The sequence below is a fragment of the Perissodus microlepis genome, chromosome 13 (assembly GCF_051167445.1).
Source record: "Perissodus microlepis isolate ML-2025 ecotype Zambia chromosome 13, ASM5116744v1, whole genome shotgun sequence".
Lineage (NCBI taxonomy): Eukaryota > Metazoa > Chordata > Actinopteri > Cichliformes > Cichlidae > Perissodus > Perissodus microlepis.
Genome location: NC_140473.1, coordinates 3522570 through 3542991, shown reverse-complemented (window position 1 = coordinate 3542991; position 20422 = coordinate 3522570). Strand labels below are relative to the sequence as shown.

The 20422-nt window shown below is 39.3% G+C and overlaps 1 protein-coding gene across 13 annotated transcripts in view; it reads right to left on the bottom strand.

Moving 5' to 3' along the window:
* LOC146374509 (uncharacterized) overlaps window positions 1-20422 on the bottom strand; it is a 462267-nt gene that overhangs the window by 391264 nt on the left and 50581 nt on the right. The window lies entirely within an intron of this gene.

The following is a 20422-nucleotide window of genomic DNA, read 5'->3' as shown; positions in this document are numbered from 1 at the left end:
GCTGGAGCTACAAAAAATAAGTTGGGTTAAAAAAAAACACAGAGCAAGAACATTCTATTAGGGCCAATATCACAGACAGTGTGTTACAAGGGGTCATTACAAGATTATGTAAACCAAGAGAGCACATTTCCATGCCGTGGTCATTTACATGTGATTATTGCATCAGAGTTATGCAGCGATTATACGGGGCTCGCCTCAGACATGCCAAGCCATATACACACAGGCTCAGGCTGTGCACACACACACACACACACACACACACACACACACACACACACACACACTAAATTATGTCAAGATTACAGAAGGGGCTTGATCTTGAAAATAAAAGCAAACTCACAACAGCACCTGTCTGTGGCCTCTCTGTTTAGACTGAGGATTTATCCGCTGATGTCCCATGTTGCGGCATGAATCCAGGGACACCCTGCTCATAAAAGCCTTCATTTGAACTACCGTAAGCAGAAGAATTCATTTACCCCGTTTGATAGAAAACATCCTATCCGCCGCCTGCATTACTGCCCCAGTATTGCTGGGGCTTCATGGCTCAAAAATGCTTTGGCGCTCCAGTCATACAAGCACTTTTTAAGTATGCAGCACGCAGCACATTCGATACCCTTTAGTGCACACGAACTGAGTAGCTGTCAAAAATACAACAGGCATCTCAAGTAATTATGCAGATTTATGCAAAACATTAACAAGAAGAATTAAAGGCACAAATGAGGTGGCTACACTTGAATTGTTAAGATTATGAATAATTACCATGAATCTTTTTGCTCTTAATATAACTTGTTTTTGATAAACAAAGCCTTAATTATCGGAATACTTTGGAGGATTCTGGTGACCTTCATTAATCTTAGACAACAAGTCTCCGGTGAGACTTGAGATGAGGCCTGTGTACGTGCATGTGCACGAACACACGCATGTGCACACACATATAGGGTAAACACGCATGCATGGCGGCGCATATGCTAACTAGCCACTTCAGCCCTGGAGCAAGCAGACAGACAGGTACACCTCCTAGTTAAGCCAAGAGAGCTCCTCACACTCCCCGGTGTGTCCCAGTATGGTAAGCCAGGAGGACAGATGCACAGGCGCACACATGAAGCAGGTGACTCAGATGCTCCTTTGAGAATTGGCAGCACCAGGTCCTTCACTAATTACAATTACATCTCACTTCCCTCCCCTTTCCACTTTCCTCTAACTTTGGACATGAATATTCCAGCAGAGCCATTGTGCATTGGACACGCTGCTCAATATGTCCCATAATTAAAAGCATGATGTGCGAGATGAAAATACTAAGGGCGCCCAACTCTACTCACAGCTCGCTGTCACCGAGAGAACAGAGAGCAAGAGATTTTGATTTTTTTTTCAGTGCCTAAAATCATATGCTAGAAAATTTTTTTTTGTATTTTCAAATTATTTTGAATTATTTTACTGAAAAACTTGAAGCAACAGGAGGAAGACAAATTTATGTGCAGTGCTATGAAAAAGTGTGAAAATTTGCCCCATTACTGCTGTTTAAATTTCCTGCATATTTGTCACACTCACATGTTTCAGGGCATCAAGCAAACTTTAACATTAAACAAGGATGACCTGAGAAAAGACAATATATAGTTTTTAAATGATGATTTCATTTATTGGGGACCTACATGTTCCCATGTGAAAAAGTAATAGCTCCTAAAAATAATAACTGATTGTACCAACTTTTGCAGTTAAAAACTGCAATCAAGCATTTCCGATACCTGGCAGTAAGTCTTTCACATTGCTCATCCCACTCTTCTTTGCAGAGTTGTTTTAAAGGATGATCTGAAAGGTCGTGCCAACCTTTATTTTGTTTTTCTTTAGCCATTTACCATAAATGGTAAATGGACTGCTTCTTATATAGCACTCTATACAACTTTCCTCATTCAACCATTCACACAAGCACTTTTTTTCTATTCTCTATGTAAATGCTTCTGTCTACCATTCACACACTTTTATACTCTGATGGATGCATCACAGAGCAACTTGGGGTTAGTATCTTGCCCAAGGATATTGGGCATGCAGACCGGAGCAGACAACGATCATGCCACCAACCTTCCCATTAGTTGGTGACCTGCTCTACCACCTCGGCTACAGCCATCCCAAGCAAAGGCGGTGGGCTTGCTTACTGCATTTCAGGTCATTGCCCTGGTGCATAACCCAAATGTATCTGACCTTCAGGGAACACATTCTGATTCAATAATTTCTAGTAGATAGCAGAGTTCATGGTAACGTCAATTATAATAAGTCGTCCAGGCCCTGAAGCAGCACGTCAGCTCCAGACGATCACACTGCCACCACCATGTTGAAATGCTGTGTTAGTTTTATGTCAGATGTAACAGGAACAAACCTTCCAAAAGTTCACCTTTTAGAAGGTTTGTGTGCAAAACTACTCCACTGCTTTCCTCTGACATGTGAACAAGACCCCGAGACACTTTGATTTGTTTACTTACGGCAGCAGCTCATCCCCGAACAGGGACAACGTTTTTATACCCACCCCTTCACACGCTGCTGAAAACTGCCCCAGCGTGAGCTGAAGGCCTCCACCTAACAAAGCCAACAGACCCACAATATCTGGAAAAAGAGATGATATCTTGAGGCCAGCAAAGTGGAAACCTACAGCTACTTGGCTTTGCTTTGAAGTTCTTGGAAGCCACTTGGCTACACTTAGAATAAGTGACAAAGGCTTTCTTCACTTCTGGTGTCATGACATAGCTGTCATTGGTGGGAATTACCACCATTCACCTTGCATCTTCGGTGCTGCAAAGTTCTGCCAGCAATGGAAGATCTTAGACCAGGACCTCTGCTGGGTGCTCCCAGTGTATCATTATATATTGGGCGTGATGGGCCTCTTCAACATCCTCACCTAATCCAACCCACCACGAGGTGGTGATCGTTTAACAGCTCAGCTCCTCTCTTCAACCAAGTGTTCATGACACATGACCACAGATCTGATGATACAATTACAAAACCAACAGGCAACCGAAAGTATCCAAGTATCACATGCACTTATGGTCAAATATGATGTTTATGGACATACTGAGAATTCCAATGACAGAACAACACTCAGGTTCAGATCTTGCAGGCTGTTCCTTCCAGTAACACCACTCCACGTCTGATTCACATTGCCAACGTAAGTGTGGAAATCTCCCAGTAGGACAATGGAATCTCCTGATGGGGCACAACCAAACCCAATGATCAAAGGAGGCTGAAACCTCAAGTGTAAACGACAGTCGGGTAAAAAAAAACAAACAAACAAACAAAAACCCTGTCACGGGGAAGCAAACCTCAAACTCTGAGGATTGCATTGGCTCCAAACCCTGTTTCATCCTGGTTGTAGCCATGGTTCAATTGGGGTAAAGTCCAACCTTACCCCTAATCTGTTAGGGCCATAGTTAGGTTCATGTCAAAGATCAAGACATATGACACCTGTCCTACTCAGTGACCACTACAACATTATTTATTTCTTTATGAGTTCCTCAGAAAGGTTCTTTGTCCCTCTTGGAAAGTTTCTGACCAGGAAGCAAGAAGAGAAAGGCGATATAAGCCTAAAGTCATTTTACGTAGGGTTGGATACATTAACTAAGTTAGACAAATGCTAGATTTTAGCAAGTAGCATGATCCTGAGGTTCAGCTCTATCAAATTCCAGAACCACTAAAACTAAATATGTTACGGCACTGACAGTACAAAGACAGAAAACAATTATTTTTTTGTGCATGTTATAAATCACATTGTACCAACTTTGGGTTTGGCTTTAGAACTCTGCTAATGCTCCAATGAATATGTAATCATCAATAATGTAATCAGCATTTAATACTATGCATATCTAATAATATGAGATTAGGTTTGATTATCTCGTGTGTTAATCATAGCAAGTGATGACTCTGCAACTTCTGGTGCTTCAACAATTAGGTCTGATCCCAAGGGTGTCTGACACCCAGGGGTGCTGCCAATCAAATCTCTGTTGATTGTTTTGGTTTAGTATCTATATTGTTTCTATTTATTCCCATCTACCTAATGAAATGCACACACACATCTAAACACAAACACACACTTTCTCATAAGAAACCACAAAGAAAAGCTTGCTACACACACATGCTGTTTAAATATCATTTGGCCAAATTAAGCACAGAAAACTCTCATTCTCTTTCTGACCTATCACAGCTGACTTTGGGTAAGAGATGGGATACACTCTGAACAGGCTGCCTGACACAGCGCTAACAGAGGCTGAAAACAGATAGATGATGGATGAATCAATAAACCCCAGTTCTTTTTTGTCTGGTTGAGCTTTTCCAATGTTTTTTCTACAGAAAGTTTAACTTCCAGTTCAATGTTTTTAATTCTAAACAAACATAGTTTCAGACACTAGAAAATGTTAGATATCAAACCAGCTTTCCCAGAACCGTTCTGGCCATACAGTTCTTCTCATCTAAGAATTCCTTTTGGCTTGTCATACAGGCGATAATTCCATATAAGGAGGTAGATCCAAACTCTAAACAGGTTACTGACAACCTTGAGGACATTGAGAAGTTTACATCAGATCAATGTGGATGATGCACCTCCACATTACTACATGGAACAAATGTTTTTTCCATCCTTCTTTGTTTCTAATGCTAATTAAACAAATCAATGGCTTAAGTATCATGACCTGAAAACTACTGTTCATGTAATGATAGAGTCAGTGTACATTAATCCATACAGATTTTCAGAAAATGTTATTCAACTATCAACAGTTACTTTATAGTTTAGTTTAGTTCTCTGAATGGGATCTGAGACAAAATGAAAAGTTGAGAAATCCATCATATTTTCGTGTAAACATTCAAAGACACTTCTAGGGTAGACATCAAATTGAAACAGAATAGCTGTACTGCCAGTAGTAACACTCAAGTAGATCTCATCAACTCATTAGAGGCTTGATCGACTAAAGCTTGGGCCGTTATTCACCTGTTATGAATCTCCTGTACTCCCAGCATTGTTTTCTGAAGAGCTAAGATAACATTAAACCATCAAACTGTGTCTGCACTAAAGGTCAGGCAGACCAAAACGTTCGACTACCAATTACAACCGGACAGAGGCACAGTGTATAATGTGAAATATTACTGACGAAGTCCACAAAATCATGTTGCATGTTACTAGAACATCTGTTTTGTTTTTTAAAGCTAGTTTTGGGTTATTTCAGTAGGAGAACAATTTGGAGCTAAAACTATGTAGTTGTCTTTGGGTTAAACTGAGAAGTTGGGATTGACCTATTTCAGTATTGCCATAGAATCATGAAATGCTACCAAAGGCCACCTTTGGCTTAAAAATAAAAAACAAGCCGGAATGATAATTAGATGACCTTGGAGCGAGCACAGACTGCTTTTGGGAGGAGCTGTTACTTCCCTTTGTGTTTTAATTCGCATATAAAAGAAAAACACTTGTGAGAGGTAGAAAATGTAGCACCTGACCAAGTAACTCCTATTCATCATACAAGTTCAAACCTCTACAAATATGAAGGTTGATTTTTCTTACTATGTGGCTGCATTTTCATTAGATCTGAACTTTAAAACCCAGGCTTTTTAACCTCATCAACTTTGTGCCTAGGGATGGGTACCGGTATCCGGTGCCATGATGGCACCGGTTCTGACATAAACAGTAGTAACCAGACCGAAAAGCAACGCACATTTCGGTGCTTTATTTTCCTGAGCTGTGATACACTTTAGATTCTAGCCAATCATTTTACGTTTCCGAGGATAGCAGGCGGGGCCAGGTACGTACGTTCTTTTAGAGCAGAGCTACAGATTAAAAATGACCAAGGCAAAGCGGTCAAAAGTCTGGCTGTACTTCACAGCAAAATATGCAAACTCAGCAGCCTGCAACAAGTGCTTTAAGGTGATACTGTCAAAGGAGGTAACACCTCAAATCTGATGAAACACCTGGCGACGCATAGCGTTTTTTTTAAAAGCCGAGAAATGCGCCGTATTTGATAGCTTGCTGTGAGACCTCACACCGAGCACATCTACTGCGGGTGGGTTGCCTGTTATCGGACCCGGAGTTAGCAACATCCCCCAAAAACACGAAGAGGAGAGTCCTGGCCCCTAACCCTGCCAGTGTAGCAGAAATGATGACGGATGATGATGGCAGCAGCAGCCATTCTTCTCTGCGTGAGTAGCTTAATGTTGTTCGTGTGTAATTTACGTTGAGTAGGCTAACCACGTTATTAAATTAATGCATGTAAGGTGAACTAGCAAACATCATCGTAGCTACATGCGGCTGTCTTCTTGTTTGATGGCAGATACTCCCTTCACCCTGGCCAAAAAGGCTAAAATGACCAAAGAAAAAGTGGAAAACAGTTAAACATGAGAGGTTTTTGGACAAAGTTTGTGTTTTTTCCATTGTTTAAGCACTGCTTCCAGCCAAGAGTGATGCCATAAATCCCCTATAGCTGCAGAAAAGGCTAACATTGTTATCTTTTTACAAAAAAACAGCTGAACATGAGAGGTTTTTGGACCAATTTTGTGTTCTCCATTCTTTAAGCACCGGTTTAAGCACTGGCACCGTTTCAAAAGTACCGGTTTGGCACCGGTATCGGATAAAACCTAAACGATACCCATCCCTATTTGTGCCAAAGCTGAAAAGCAGTGGATCGCTCCGTTTCAGATTTGATCGTTCAGCTGATTGAAATGTTGATGTATTAAATCCACAGGGTCTCTGGAATCATAGTGTAAATCTCCTCATAATGGAGTTATTTGTCGAGATTGCTCCCCTCATGATCATCGTCAAATGGAGGTCACTCCTTCCCTGTCATTTTTATTTATAACAACATCACTGATATGTGATAATAAGCATATGGAGGCATGGAGCATGTTTGAAATATTTCATCTGAGCATATGTTTCCATAGGCACTGCTGCTGGACCGAGTCAGAATCGTTTCCTGGGATGTCTTATGAGATGATAGCTGCAGATGCCAGGTCTGTGTGACTGCTCTGCAGTAACTCTAACAGTAACTCAGGCCTGCTCTATTGATCATGAAAACAGAGCATCACTCATCTAGAGGAGAACAAAACAAGCCAATATAGCTTTCAAATGCTTTACTGCCCTCTAGAAAACATCAATGCTGGAATATTGGCCCAGTTTACATAAAAGAGCAAGGAGAGAGAGAGAGAGAGAGGAAAAAGAAGAAGAAAAGATGGCCGACGTTAAGCTGTTAGTCAAGAGAGCCAGATTTACCGTTTCTATTTCTACATTTTCCCTCTGCGGATCGATGGAGGAGTCAGTTCATTTTCTCTGACATCAATACTGCGGAGCCCGGTACAGTTCGCTCCCCTCCAACTGCCTTTCATCCTGGCCACACTGGAGCTTGTAGATGCTGTTAGGCCAACGCTCGAGGTGGCGGCTGCCCTCCCCAACACGGGATCAGCTCTGGCTCACCTTACAATGCTGTAACCTCAGCCGGGCGGAGGACAGAAACGAGGGAGAGAGGAGAATTTTTTGAAAAAAATAGCCGACCTCTCCTGAGTGGTTTGGGGTGATGTCTACCTCCTTTTGTAGTTAGTTACTGGAACTTTCCAAGACCTTTTTCTCACTTCCCGCTCAGCAGCAGGATGCTAAATGTTGGCCCGGCTACTGCATTTCCTGCCCTGGCATATGTTTGTGAAGGTATCTGGTGGGGGAGCTGGAGCTTTTCAGAACTCCTTTGGAAGTGTGTGTTGCCCTCGCTGGCAGCTCTCTACAGCCCCCCACCCCCTCTAACCCCAGCTCAAACCTTAAAGCAGCACAGGGAGAGGAGGCTGGCCTGAATCACAGCGCTAAGGGGCAGCCCCAACCTCCATCTCAGTACCCTGACCTCACCTCCCGCACGGGGGGGGGGGGACTTGGTCGTCAAGGAGGCCTGTGGAGGAATGGAGGGGGAGGATTTGGGGGGGGTGGTATTTGGCAGGCAACTTTAAAAATGCGGTACAAGGTGCTTAAAGGAACTCATGCCCCAGGACAGAAGCACTAAAGTCTGTTCATGTGACTTCTGCTTGATGATCATGTTCCCTTTTTTTTATTTTATTTTTCTTTCCCCCTTTTGCCTTGTTTGATTTTTTTTTTCTTTTTACAAAAACTGGGCACATGTGCACTCAGAGAAATCGGTGCATTTAATAGGTTTGAAGTTTCTCTTTGCTGACGGTACAGCAAAATCCAAGCATCCAAAATAAAAAGAAATCTTTTGTCTTTGTTACATTGGGAACAAATTGCTGTCATCAGAATTTAAAGTTGCCATACATGACACAGAGTGATCTCTATGGCCTGATTGGTCCCTGAAAAAGGGCCAAACCTGGCCTACTAGATGACAAAGTGTGTAAATAACAACAAAAACATGTATATATTTTAGTAGAAAAAAAGCTACTTCTAAATTGGTTTTAAGAGGTGATTTTTTTTAACCTTTTATTAAACTATAATTTTAATGATTTTGAGAACCTGCAATAGAACTGATCAAATTAAACTTAATTGCAGATAATTGTTTATTTTAAATTTATTTTTGGGGAACAAAAAACAATATTTATTAATGGGCCCAAAATGGTTTGTATGAAAAGAAGATCAGTACTATACTGTACAAAGATCCACTCAAGAAAGTCTTTGTTATAATCTTAGACCAGGACATGGCTAACTGGGGGACTTGGGGAGAAACTGATTGACTTTGAAATAATGTATCTGTCCATCTTTAAGCAGGCAATTAGCACGATTAGCAGAATGCTAAAAGATGTTATCAGCTGAAACAGTATCACTACAAATCAAAGTAAAAATAAAATGTGGGGTTTTTTTTGCAGTTCAGATGAATTATCATAGCTGTATTTGTGAAAACTAAAAAAGAAAATGATTATTTCAGCAGTTTAGCTAAAATTCATTAGTGGTTTTCTCACGAGCGCTCTCTGTTGCTCTTTTGGCTGAACTGCGGCAAAAACAATTTCAATGAAATTTAGAGGAAGCAAAACTGCTTTCCTAGATCAGCTCTGTTTACATGGGCAGAATCTGGAAGCTTGAATAAACACAGTGCACTTCATACAGAAAGTGAATCTAGACTCACAGTTTAAAAAATGTTTTCCACTTCATACTAACACATTTCTTCAGATTGCCTAACGTCACATGCAGAATCTCCTTTTAGGGTCTACATCTGTGCCTGAGCAATGCTCACGTATCCCATAATCCACTATGTAACCACAGAAGCTTATGTACAACATATTGCTGAGACTCTGACCCTGGCACCTCCTAATTAGGCCTAAGTGAAGTGTTGTTGTTGTCTTTGAGCCCTTCTGCCCTTGCCTGCAGTTACCTGCTCCGACATGGACTCCAGAAGGAACTGCCATTCAGTCTCCGGTGTGTTTGCGACACACAGACACACACACACGCTCTATAAGAGTCTGTCCCTACCTCCGGGCAAACAGATGGAGGCAGCGCGGATGTTCACAAAAAAATTGGAGTCCTCAGAGTGGCTGTGTTGTCACTGCAGCTCGTGATTTTTGTTCATATGACAGAAATGCGGTGTGCCGACTTTTACTACAAGGACACAGAATTAAAGTTTGGTTTTTTTTAAGCATAAATCTGACAGTGATACACCGGAGCCCATTCTCCTAATTTTCCCGACAACGTGGGGCTAGTATTAGCATGGACAACAAAAACAGAATTAGAAGAACATTTCCTCTGTCAAAACTTGAAAGACTGTTATGTTTTTTTTGTTTTTGTTATTTTTACTTTATGCACACTGCTGTCAGTGTGAGACAGAGGTTACATCCAAAAATAGACAGGAGTTTTTTTAGTAAGAAACAAATAATACAGCTTGTTCTTTTGCTAGAAAATAGAGTCAAAAAACATCAGAAATCATGTGCATCTATATTTAAATGGCCACATTTTCCCTGCCTTTCTGAGAGAGAGAGAGAGAGAGAGAGAGAGAGACTGCATGCAGTTCATTTGTAAGAGAGCCGCGACCTGACAAATGTATTCGGCTCCCAGCAGCACTGCCAAGCCCCAAAATTCATGTAAAACACCAGTAACTCCTGGTGCTTTTTAAAAAGGGATCGGCTGATACAGGATAATGATGGAGACTTCAGCTTGATTATAGGAAACCATCCCCATCAAATATTCCATTCCCTTTTTTTATATCCAGACTTTATGGTGAAAAAAAAGAACAAGAAAATCAAAACGATGTACCTGGAGCTGGAGGCATTCAGGCATGAGCAAAGCGTGGAAGAGCCAGAAAAAAGAAAGTGGGTGTGTGTGGAGGTAGAGAGGTTTATTGTAGTGAGAAAGGGGGAAATATGAAGTAGAGTCCTTTAATACAATAAGTCCACAAAATAATTTCTTCTCAAATACAGAATTCTAATCTTATTTTTAAAATGGATCAAATTCTTTAACCATATTTTCCAGTGTGCAAACCCATTTAGTTCTCTGTAATCGTTCTCATATAGCAACTGTTCAGCATGAGATAATTATAAAGTGGTCATATGGTCCCTTCAAATAAATCTTTAAATATCTGATACAAAGTATTCAATAACCTAAAATTCGAAGAAAAAAAAAAGAAGAAATGAGCAAATATTGTGCTCTGTGGCAAACAACAGAGCTGCATTTAAATATTGGATTAGGAAAGTGATCATCTACTAGTATGTAATGCCCTCATATGAGGGATTGGACAACTCTAGATAACATTTAACAACTTACAGAAACCTACATTTTAAAATTATTTTAAACCAATTTCAAATTTACCCATTTAATCTTAAATTAAAAGAACAAAACTGCAAATGATTTATAGTTTGCAGCCGACTCTGGACTTTGTTCTAGTCAAGATTTGAGTTCTGCGCTGATGCATGCCACTGGTCTTGCCTAGTTTGACTGTTAATCAAACACATCCTTTCTTTTGTAAAAGAAGACTTATTATCTTCAGAGACTCTTTTCATGTAGGGGTCAATTCTTGGCTCCATTTTATCTTTCTGTTTCCAGTGTGTCAGATCATTTCTAAACACAATAACACAATAATTTCCAGTGTTTTGGAACTTTATATTCCACTGACTGATAGTTACTTAAATACAATATCAAAAGTTGTGACTTGTACAATGTTAAATTTTGGAAGTCACAGAGTTTTACAATTAGTAATTTTACTTGCAATCTGAATGTGATCTTTGACTTCGAGCTTTGTTTTGATATACAAATCACCAAGGTTGGACACTCATAATTTTCCCACCGTTTTTAATATGTTTTGATGCCTGCGAAGCCCTTTGAACCTCCCCATGTGGCACTGGGCTATATAAAGACACTGAATTTCATTTAAGTGAACTAAGAAATACTGCATTTTGTTAAAAGCTCTGGCAGACCTTGAAAACCCATCCATGAAGAGGTTAAACACATTACAGAGTGAAAGTTACACAGCTTTTACAGGCATGTCAGCACGGGTAAACCTGGAAAAAAGCTACTAAGAATAAAGTCTAGACTATCTGAAGCCAAGAAAGGAAAAATAGCAAAAATGCTGACTGTGTAAGTCAAGATGGAAAACCACTGTAAAGAGATGCCTCAGCTCGGCAGATAACTGGAATAGGCTCAACTTTCTAATAAGAGCTGCTTATGACGTGGGAACAGCATGGGAAATCTACAGCACATCCTGTCATGATGCAAGATACTACTGTCTCTAGGATGCTAGGCTCAAGTCCTGGCTAAAGTGGCTGAAGTTCTCAAGAGATGCAGGGTAATGGCAAACTAATCTATATCGACAGCAAGACCTGCTTTGATGGTTTTGACATCCAAGCACATTTCCAAAGAAGGAAGGCCAGTCTGTCAGGTTGTCAAGATGATATTGATGGACCTCAGGAAGAAGCTAGTCTTCCCAATAGAGATGATAAAACCAGCCAGATATTGTCTTGTGGTCCATAGTAGAGTAAAGGATCCTCTTCAAGCTTACCATACATTGGGAGGAAGGAATGGCATTGGTATATGAGAAAAAAGATCTTAAATATGCTGAGTTGGCAGTGGAGTGCCAAGAGGCTTGCTGAAAAGCCAGGATTTACCCTTGGAGGTTGGCTGTCGGGGCTTTATAGGCCAAACAGTTCAGCCCAGCCACTCCGTGGTGCTGGAGCGACAGAAAGCCATGAAGGAGCTAGGAGAAGAAGCTGAGAAAACAAGTTTTTGATTGTGGGTTTGGAGAAAAGATGGCAACTGGGGGGCCATCCTGAAATTCAAGTTTTTATAGCTCCTTTGAGATGACCATAAAGAATATTAGATAAGATCGACCTTTATATGATGCTTTAATTTATGGTCCACCTGGTACCTCAGCATTTCTTTCCGTGGACTTTCAAAAGTTCTTATCTTCGACAATTAATTGAGGCAGGAATATTATTGTTGGGGACTTCAAATATAACTACTAAGGAGTTCCGAGCATCATGGAGTCTTTTAATTGCATTCAACATATATTGTGGCCTACTCACACTGTAGGACACACTGTAGGACATGCAGGTTCTTGCTACTAACTCTGGCTTTGCATTCCACTTGTTTTCTGTAAAGAAAACAATTATCTGATCTGATAAAGGTCCTGTCAGTTATCTGATAGGACCTTTTCTGTTAGGATAAACAAGTTCTCCTCTAATATGACCACCCTAACCTTTCACAATGGTCAGTCCTGAGTCTAAAATTCATTTCATTGTACTATGCTGATGACATTCAGTTGCATATGTCTTTTAACCCTCAATAGCTGAATAGGCTGTCCACCCAAGTCCCATTTTACCCAGATTAGCGAATGATTCTTTAGCAATTATCTCATCCTAAAAGTCACCAAGACTGTGACCACCATTATAGCACCTCCTGAATTACATCCTAAAATCAGTCAGACTCTTGCTTCTTTTTGTTCAACTGCATTTGAAATCTTGATGGAATATGTATGTAATATGAAAATTGCAACATATGCTCTCCTTGGTTGGACTGGAGAAAATTATTCAAGAATTTGTGTCATTGTGCTTAGATTGTAATGCCTGGTAATGTCCTCTTTGGATAAGTAAGTAAGTAAGTAAGTAAAATTTTATTTATATAGCACCTTCCTAGATAAAATGATCACAAAATGACAAAGTATAAAACAGAAACAGACAGAAACAGACAAAAGTTAACAACTTTTACATCATAGATATATCATCTCTTTCACATCTCCAAGTGATAAAATTTTTTACAGCCAGGCTATTAATGTATTCTAGTATGGAAGCTCATATTAACTCTATTTTATATTTTTTGTGTTGAGTTCCAGTAGATTTTAAGATTGAAAGTTCTTGCACTTATATACAGGGAACTAAATGGCCAAGCTCCAGACTACACTGGAATACAAAAAAATAAATACAAAATAATTGGCTCCTGGGAACTTCAGACCGGCACTTTATCTAGTGTCTTACATTGATTTAAGATATGAAATCCAATAAAACCTTGCAGGTCAGGTCAAGTGAGATACATTCTGTGTATCTTGACGTTTTGACTTATATTTGAATATCAATATAATATATCATCACAGTGCCTGGAAGTTTAACTGTTTCTACCAGAAATGTTTTGTGTTTATTCTGAAAACAGACTTAAAGGTGATAGCTGACACATCAAAGATATTATGTATGTTACATATTACATAGTTTAGCTAAAAATAAAATGAGATCAGCATGCTGAAAAATATTTGAAGCATGTGCCTTTGAACTTGGACTGCACATCTATTTCTCTTTGCAGGACCAACAGTAGTCAACAGTAGTTATTATTAGAACTTATTAGAGAGCTAAGTTAGTGGAAAACTAAGCCTGTTTTTCCAACTACTAGAACAGATTAACTCCAGTATGTTTTTTAATCCCAGCTCTAACATTCAAATTCTGGCTATGTTCACAGGAACATAGCCATTGGGTTTTAATTTCGGATTCATTGCTAAGTTTTGAGTTAAATTGCGTTTTGTCCTTCCATATGTAACCGTGGATACAAAGGTGCAAAACAAGGGGTGGAAAGAGGGGGGTAAGGAGAGGAGAAAGTAGAGGTCAACAGCAAATCAAGGTAACCATATCCTGTTATTTCCCTCTGAGCAATTTAGAGTGATGCAAATGTCTGCTTGGAGAACCTATTGGATTCATGTTGATAACCTATGAGATAAATATGCTAAAACACGTGTCTGCGAGAAGGAGAATGAAGGAAAACAAGGGAAGGGTGAGGGAGAAAGAAGGAGGTGCAACAGGCACACACATAATCAGAAGTTGCTGGTAATGTGCAGGCATTCACCCAGTGGACGAACATCTTTCACTTTATTAGCATGACAAAGAACACAATCATTTTGGATATGCCTGAATGCCGTTTTCATTAACTTCCCAATGATTTATTAACAAAAGTGTCAGAAATGGTCTGAAAGCTGTAGGCCTTGGCTTAGTCCCCCAAAAAAGAAAAGAAATTGAACAAGAAACAGAAAAAAATAACACAAACCAAATAAAGAAATGTCATGTTAGGAAATGAATAATGAGAGAGCAGAAAGGGTGAGCAGAGTAGGGGTTCAATGAGGGGTTAAAAGGTAGACAGTTTTATAAGAGATCAAATTCTAAATGGAAAATGTATCCAGTTAATTATGACATTCGTTATGTTTTAACACAGCACATTCAAACTGAGACTCCCAGCTGGGAAACGTTCTCCTGGCAGCTAATGGGGAATTCCATCAGCCGTGGCGGAGATTAAAACTGAGTTTATATTCTGTTTTACAGAGTCTGCTTATATGAAAGAACCCAACAAGACAAAAAAAAGACAATGTGGAATTTGCATAAAAAATAGCCACAGACCATCTCTTAGAGAAGATGAATTTAGACATCTTTTTTCAGTCAGGTTTTTCTTTATTGTAGTTTTATAACGGAAAACACCAAATTTATGAAATAACGGAATGTTATTTCTTCCAATGGGTTTATGGTCGCAATTCTTCTTAAAGTTTGGTTTCCAAAAGCCACCAAAATGCTCAAATCAAGGTTTCAAAACAAGACTTGTCACAGTGGCTGTGTCCATGTACAGATGGTGAAATTTCTCATCTCATTTCTCATCATCGTAAAACCTTCAAAGTCACAGAGGTAGTACTTTCTTTTAACCGTGTACTCTTGAGGATTACACTGAGGCACTGTTTTAAAAAAGTAACAAAGCACACTAAACATATTAACATGTTTACTGCTAAGGTCATTAAATTGCAAAAACTTACTTGTGGCAAAAAAAAAGAATTCAAATACTTTTGCATTTTCATAAATTCAGGACACTCACAAGAAATTGCACCCTGATGCCTACTCAAGTGTTAATACTTGTGAGCAATAAGTGATTTGTCAACTCAAGATGACAGCTGCCAATCTTAGTTCTGGAAATTTCAACCTTATTGATATATAATTAGAAAACAGGATAGATACAAATATCAGCTGTATTTTTACTAAACAATGCACTACAAGCAAAGACTTTTTTAAAGAATTTATTAAGATCATTATTTTAACAACAGATGTTTACTGTCAAAAGTTGGTTTCTGTTGAAACCTTTGCATGTGCAGCATATTTCAGTGAGGTTTAATTGTTTTTTACTACTATATTTGGCATTTTTCATTAAAAATAAATATGCATCCTAGTCAAAATTATAGCCTGGGTGACTACAATAAACTGTGAATATGATATGAATGTGAAACCAAGGCTCAGGCATGGTATCTCACTGGTACTAAGACGGACCTTTGCAGATGGTCTACATTTTGTACCTGTGCTGCCACTCAAGGGAATTATTAAAATTTTCTTAAACTGTACACTCAAAAACATAATTTATCATCCTCAAAAAACATAGAGAAATAATTTTAAAATGTATGAAATCAAAGGTTTATTTAAAAAAAGTAATTACACTAAGGCGCCACGAGTGGAGGAAAAATAAGAGTTGGAAAGAGTTGCTCTCCACTGTTACAGTTATCTGTGCTGCTGGTTTTTCTTTCTCTTGTGCTTCTTTTTCTTTGTATTGGACTGTGCTGTCATCATTGCCTTTCTAATTTTAGCCATCAGCATTCGTCCTCCACATAACATTAAAGCCCAAGGAAGACGGTCTATTCCTGGTGTTGTTAGCCTTAATGTTGACTTCATTTCTATAATCTTTCTCTTTGGACTATGCAAATGAACACCAGTGCAAGACTACAATCTTTAGTTGTTAATATGGACTCAGCTTCAAAAACATTCAGTCTATAATTCTCATAATATCACTTATTTGGTTTTACTAGAAGTTCTCAGGTAAATATTTGGATCTTTTAATAGCAAATCTGTCAGCTTCATCACTGTTTTAGCGAGCAAATGGAAGGTGCTGATCTGAACTTAAGATTCTTCGAGCAGCGACTAGTACAGCTTCATTCTGAAGACAAGTAAGTCGTGCTATTGAGTCACTGGGTAATCTGACACTGGACAAATTTACTCCCTCTAATAATACTGATGCGCTTTTCATTGAAATGTGAAAGCCTAGAGCACTTTACTGTCTGACAGGTGGTATTTGATCACAGTTAGCTTTTAAATTTTGCACTTACCATTTTGAATCTTTAAATAATAAGCTAATCAGGCACAACTTTAGCTAGGAGTTATAATACAGAAATTTTGCTGGTTGTGCTTGTGAACATTCCAGGCACCTATTGAATTGATAATCCTAGTGTGTAGTTACCATATGTGATTTAATAGTATGGCATCTGCATTCATCATCACTCATGTCAAAGCTGAGAGTAGTTTAACTTAATAATGGTTGTGGTTCCTACATTTTTCTTAGTTTCGAGTTGCTGGATGTGGTCAGTAAATATTTTTCTGGTTTATTGTTTGTATCTTGTACCATCCTAACATAATATAGCTAAAGTAGCTAACATCTTTTCCTTTGTGTGGTAGCTGGGTGTAACTGATTGATTGATTGATTGACTGATAATACTTTATTTGTCACGAGGGAAATCCTGCCTTAAAGCATGGTACTAACCATTTGCTAAGTTACTAACATGCTCCAATTAAAATCAAGTGATATCCCATCTTACTGTGTCCATTTTGAGCATAGGGTGTGAGATTGCTAAAAATGAACTTTTGCTACATTTTTTGATCATGTCGTTGTGTCACTTTGTTAAAGTTGAGTTCTATTTTGTTGAACTGAACCCCTGATTTTTGTAGAACAAGAGAAAAGAAAAAAACAATTTTTGTATCTGTAAATGGTTACAGCTTTATAAGTTTATAAGTTTTCAAAACAAGGCCTTAAAAGAGAATGCAGGAAGGGAATATGAGGTGAAAACTGGCGATTTCATGGCTTTCTGTCTGTCATAAAGTACAGTATAAGTAACTTTTGAGGAGGGGGTTCGTAAATGAGTCATAAACCTATTTTGGTTGGATCCGTTTCTGATCACTGTATGTTTTTACATGGACATTTTTCATTGGTGTTCTTGGCTGTGAGGCTGTGAGGTTGGTACAGCTAACATTTCTGATTCCAAAAGGTCTGCCTGACAGTCCCAGTATCACCACCTTCACCTACAAAAGAAAAGTAACAGTGGAAAGAGGGGAATCTGAATTCTTAGAGAATACATGTTGCAGGTTTTTTTGTTTTTGTTTTTTTAAGATCAAGCTTGTCATCGTTGATCTGATGAATAACTCTCATCCTTCCAGACCCTTTAAAAGAAAAAAAAATAACAGCCAAGAAAATAAGCTCAACTGTGCAATTTAGAGACCTTTATAAATCAGTCCTGGTGAGTACACATATTTCCGTGAGGGGAGAATTTATATGTTTAATTACCGAGCACAGGTGCCAGGCCCTGGCTTTACTCATTACAGTAAGATATATGAACAGCGGCGAGAGCCTGGATAGTGCAGGACAAAAAGGGAGGACAAAGTAATTAGCTGGCTCTTATTTAATGGGACCCTTCCTCAAGCCATTCATGGCTCCCGTTGCGGCTCCTCGTCCATATGCTTCAATTCAGAAATCATTTCATAAAGAACCACTGGTGGCAGGTAGCACAGCGGCAATTAACGCTGGCGGGAAATGGAATCGGCAGGGATTGAAAATGAAGTGTTAAACACTGCAATATTTGATCGTCCAGCTTTTCTTAACTCAAACCCTCTTTGCTCCCTCTCCCCCTCTTTTCCCTCTCAGATAGATTTTACCAAGAGAGATGGATAGCCAAACATTGGGATTCCCTACTGAGTGGGACTGTGCTCTAAATGCCTTTGGCCACAGAGTGGCTGAGGTTGGTTTTGGCTATGCACGTGTGTGTGTGTGTGTGTGTGTGTGTGTGTGTGTGTGTGTGTGTGTGTGTGTGTGTGTGTGCGTGTGTGTGTGTTTGGCCAAAGTGTGCGTTTATCCTCCCATGGCCTGTAAGTGGACTTGGCCGTAGATCCAGCTTTGGCTATCCTGAACCTGTGAAGCTATACCGTCTGTTTATGTGTGTTTAGACTAGTGGCACCTGGACTGCTTGCTGAGGCTAGGAGAGATGTTAGCCACTGCACAGCCAGTGCGCCAGTGTGCCATTTTACCTCAAGGAGTCTGGATGTGTACCAAGCAGAGCCATGCCAAAAAGAGGCAGTGACCACCCAGAGAGGATGGGTACTGGGACTGGGCCTCTTTCAGTTTCAGTCACATCTACACTGTGAGGATGTTCTCAATATTTGTTGAAAGAAAACAATAAAACAGTCAGAAAAAAATAGTTTCTGCATTATAAATAAATGGATAACTTATGTAACATATAATATAATAATCTACTGCAGTATATTAGTAGTCAGTCACTTTCTTTAAGGATATAAACCATTTGGGGTCAACATGAAGCAAACTATAATTGACATTTGCAAAGCAAAGCGTTTATTTTTGATAACACAAACGTATCTTTACCAGTTACTTTTTCTGAGTAGGTAACACTGTTATCTAGGAGAATACTTTTAAATGTTTGTAATTTCTGTAAGGTAACAAGTCACACACTGCTGGCATGTTTAAGGAGAAACATAATCAACCCAGAATTGTAATCAACATCTCTAAGCAGTAAACAGCAAAGCAAACCCACAGTGGACAGGCGTATTTCCTCACTCTGTCTACACAGAAACCAGTCATGTTGAGTCAGTCCAGCCAGCCTGGAGGCGTTGTTTGGCCAAGAGTAAACCAGGGTATCCCTCACTGGACACCACTTGGCTGCTCCTGAACTCTGCACACTAGCCGTCTGGCCACAGGCTTGTAGCAATTGGCAGGCCATGTTCTCCATGTTCTCTGGCAAATGTCCACTCTGAGTTCATAGCTTTTGACCTGTGTGTTGGAGGGATGCATTTGGCTCAGACTGAGCTATATAAACATCAGAGCGTGTAGCTGAGGGCCAGTTTGGCCCTAGCAGTCATGTTTAACACGCTGACACCGGTTGAATTTAAACACCTGATGTTCAGAGTCTGTCTGAGAGCCAGTTACAGCCACTGTCCTTTGGCAGTCTGGACGCCTGTTAGACATCATGTGATCTCATTAAATGAGAGCACTATACACTAAACACATTTATGAAAACAAGTAAATGCTGCTCAAAGGGGTGCCTCATTATCAACATAGCCATCTTTTAGCTAATAGCATTTACACAGTAGATATAACACTTAGGTTAGGTTCACATAAAAACAACTTTAAAAAGATTCTAATATTTTTCTTACTTTTTTCATCATTTTTTTCCTGAAAGAACCTTTTGCTTTCAGAACATATCTACAATAAAGCCAAAAAGAAAAGCAATTCACCAACTTTTATATGGAGTAGGTAAACAATGATTTACTCTGAGACAGACATTGTGTACACAACATGCAACTTTTGTTCCTTTCGGTCCTGTCAGGAGCAAGCATACTGGGGTTTTTTTTTGTTTTGTTTTATTTTGTTTTGCTTTTGTTGTTGTTTTTAGAAAAAAATGTTTCTGAAAATTTCTTAGCATAATGAACATTAACTTCAAAATATATATTTTTTATTCTGTAAAAATATTAAGTTGCGTCTTTATGGTGCCACTGTTGATTATCTCGTCCTTTTTAAATGTGTTGCTTAAAAAAATTATTGTGCAATTTATTTGGGTTTTTAAGGGGAAAAAAAATCACACTGATGGTGTAGAAGTCTCAAAACCTCAAAAGGATCTAATACTTCAGTTGTACTTTATGTTTTGTTAAAACAGCATGTCTTATGTGTATGCTTCCTGTTATGTTAAAATAACAAAGCTGTGACACCATGAGTGCAGTGGGTAGCTGTTTTATAGACGGTGTTATAGAATGAACGCTTAAATATGAGTAATTCCAGCATGGCAACTGAGCACCAGGGTCTACCTCGCTGACCACAGCCTGATCTCTATCATGCAAACAAGTGCTGAGCTTCATCCATAGGGTGTCTGGGCTCAACCTTTGAGACAGAGTGACCTCAGGCATTGAGCAGGGACTTGGTGTAGAGCTGCTACTCCTC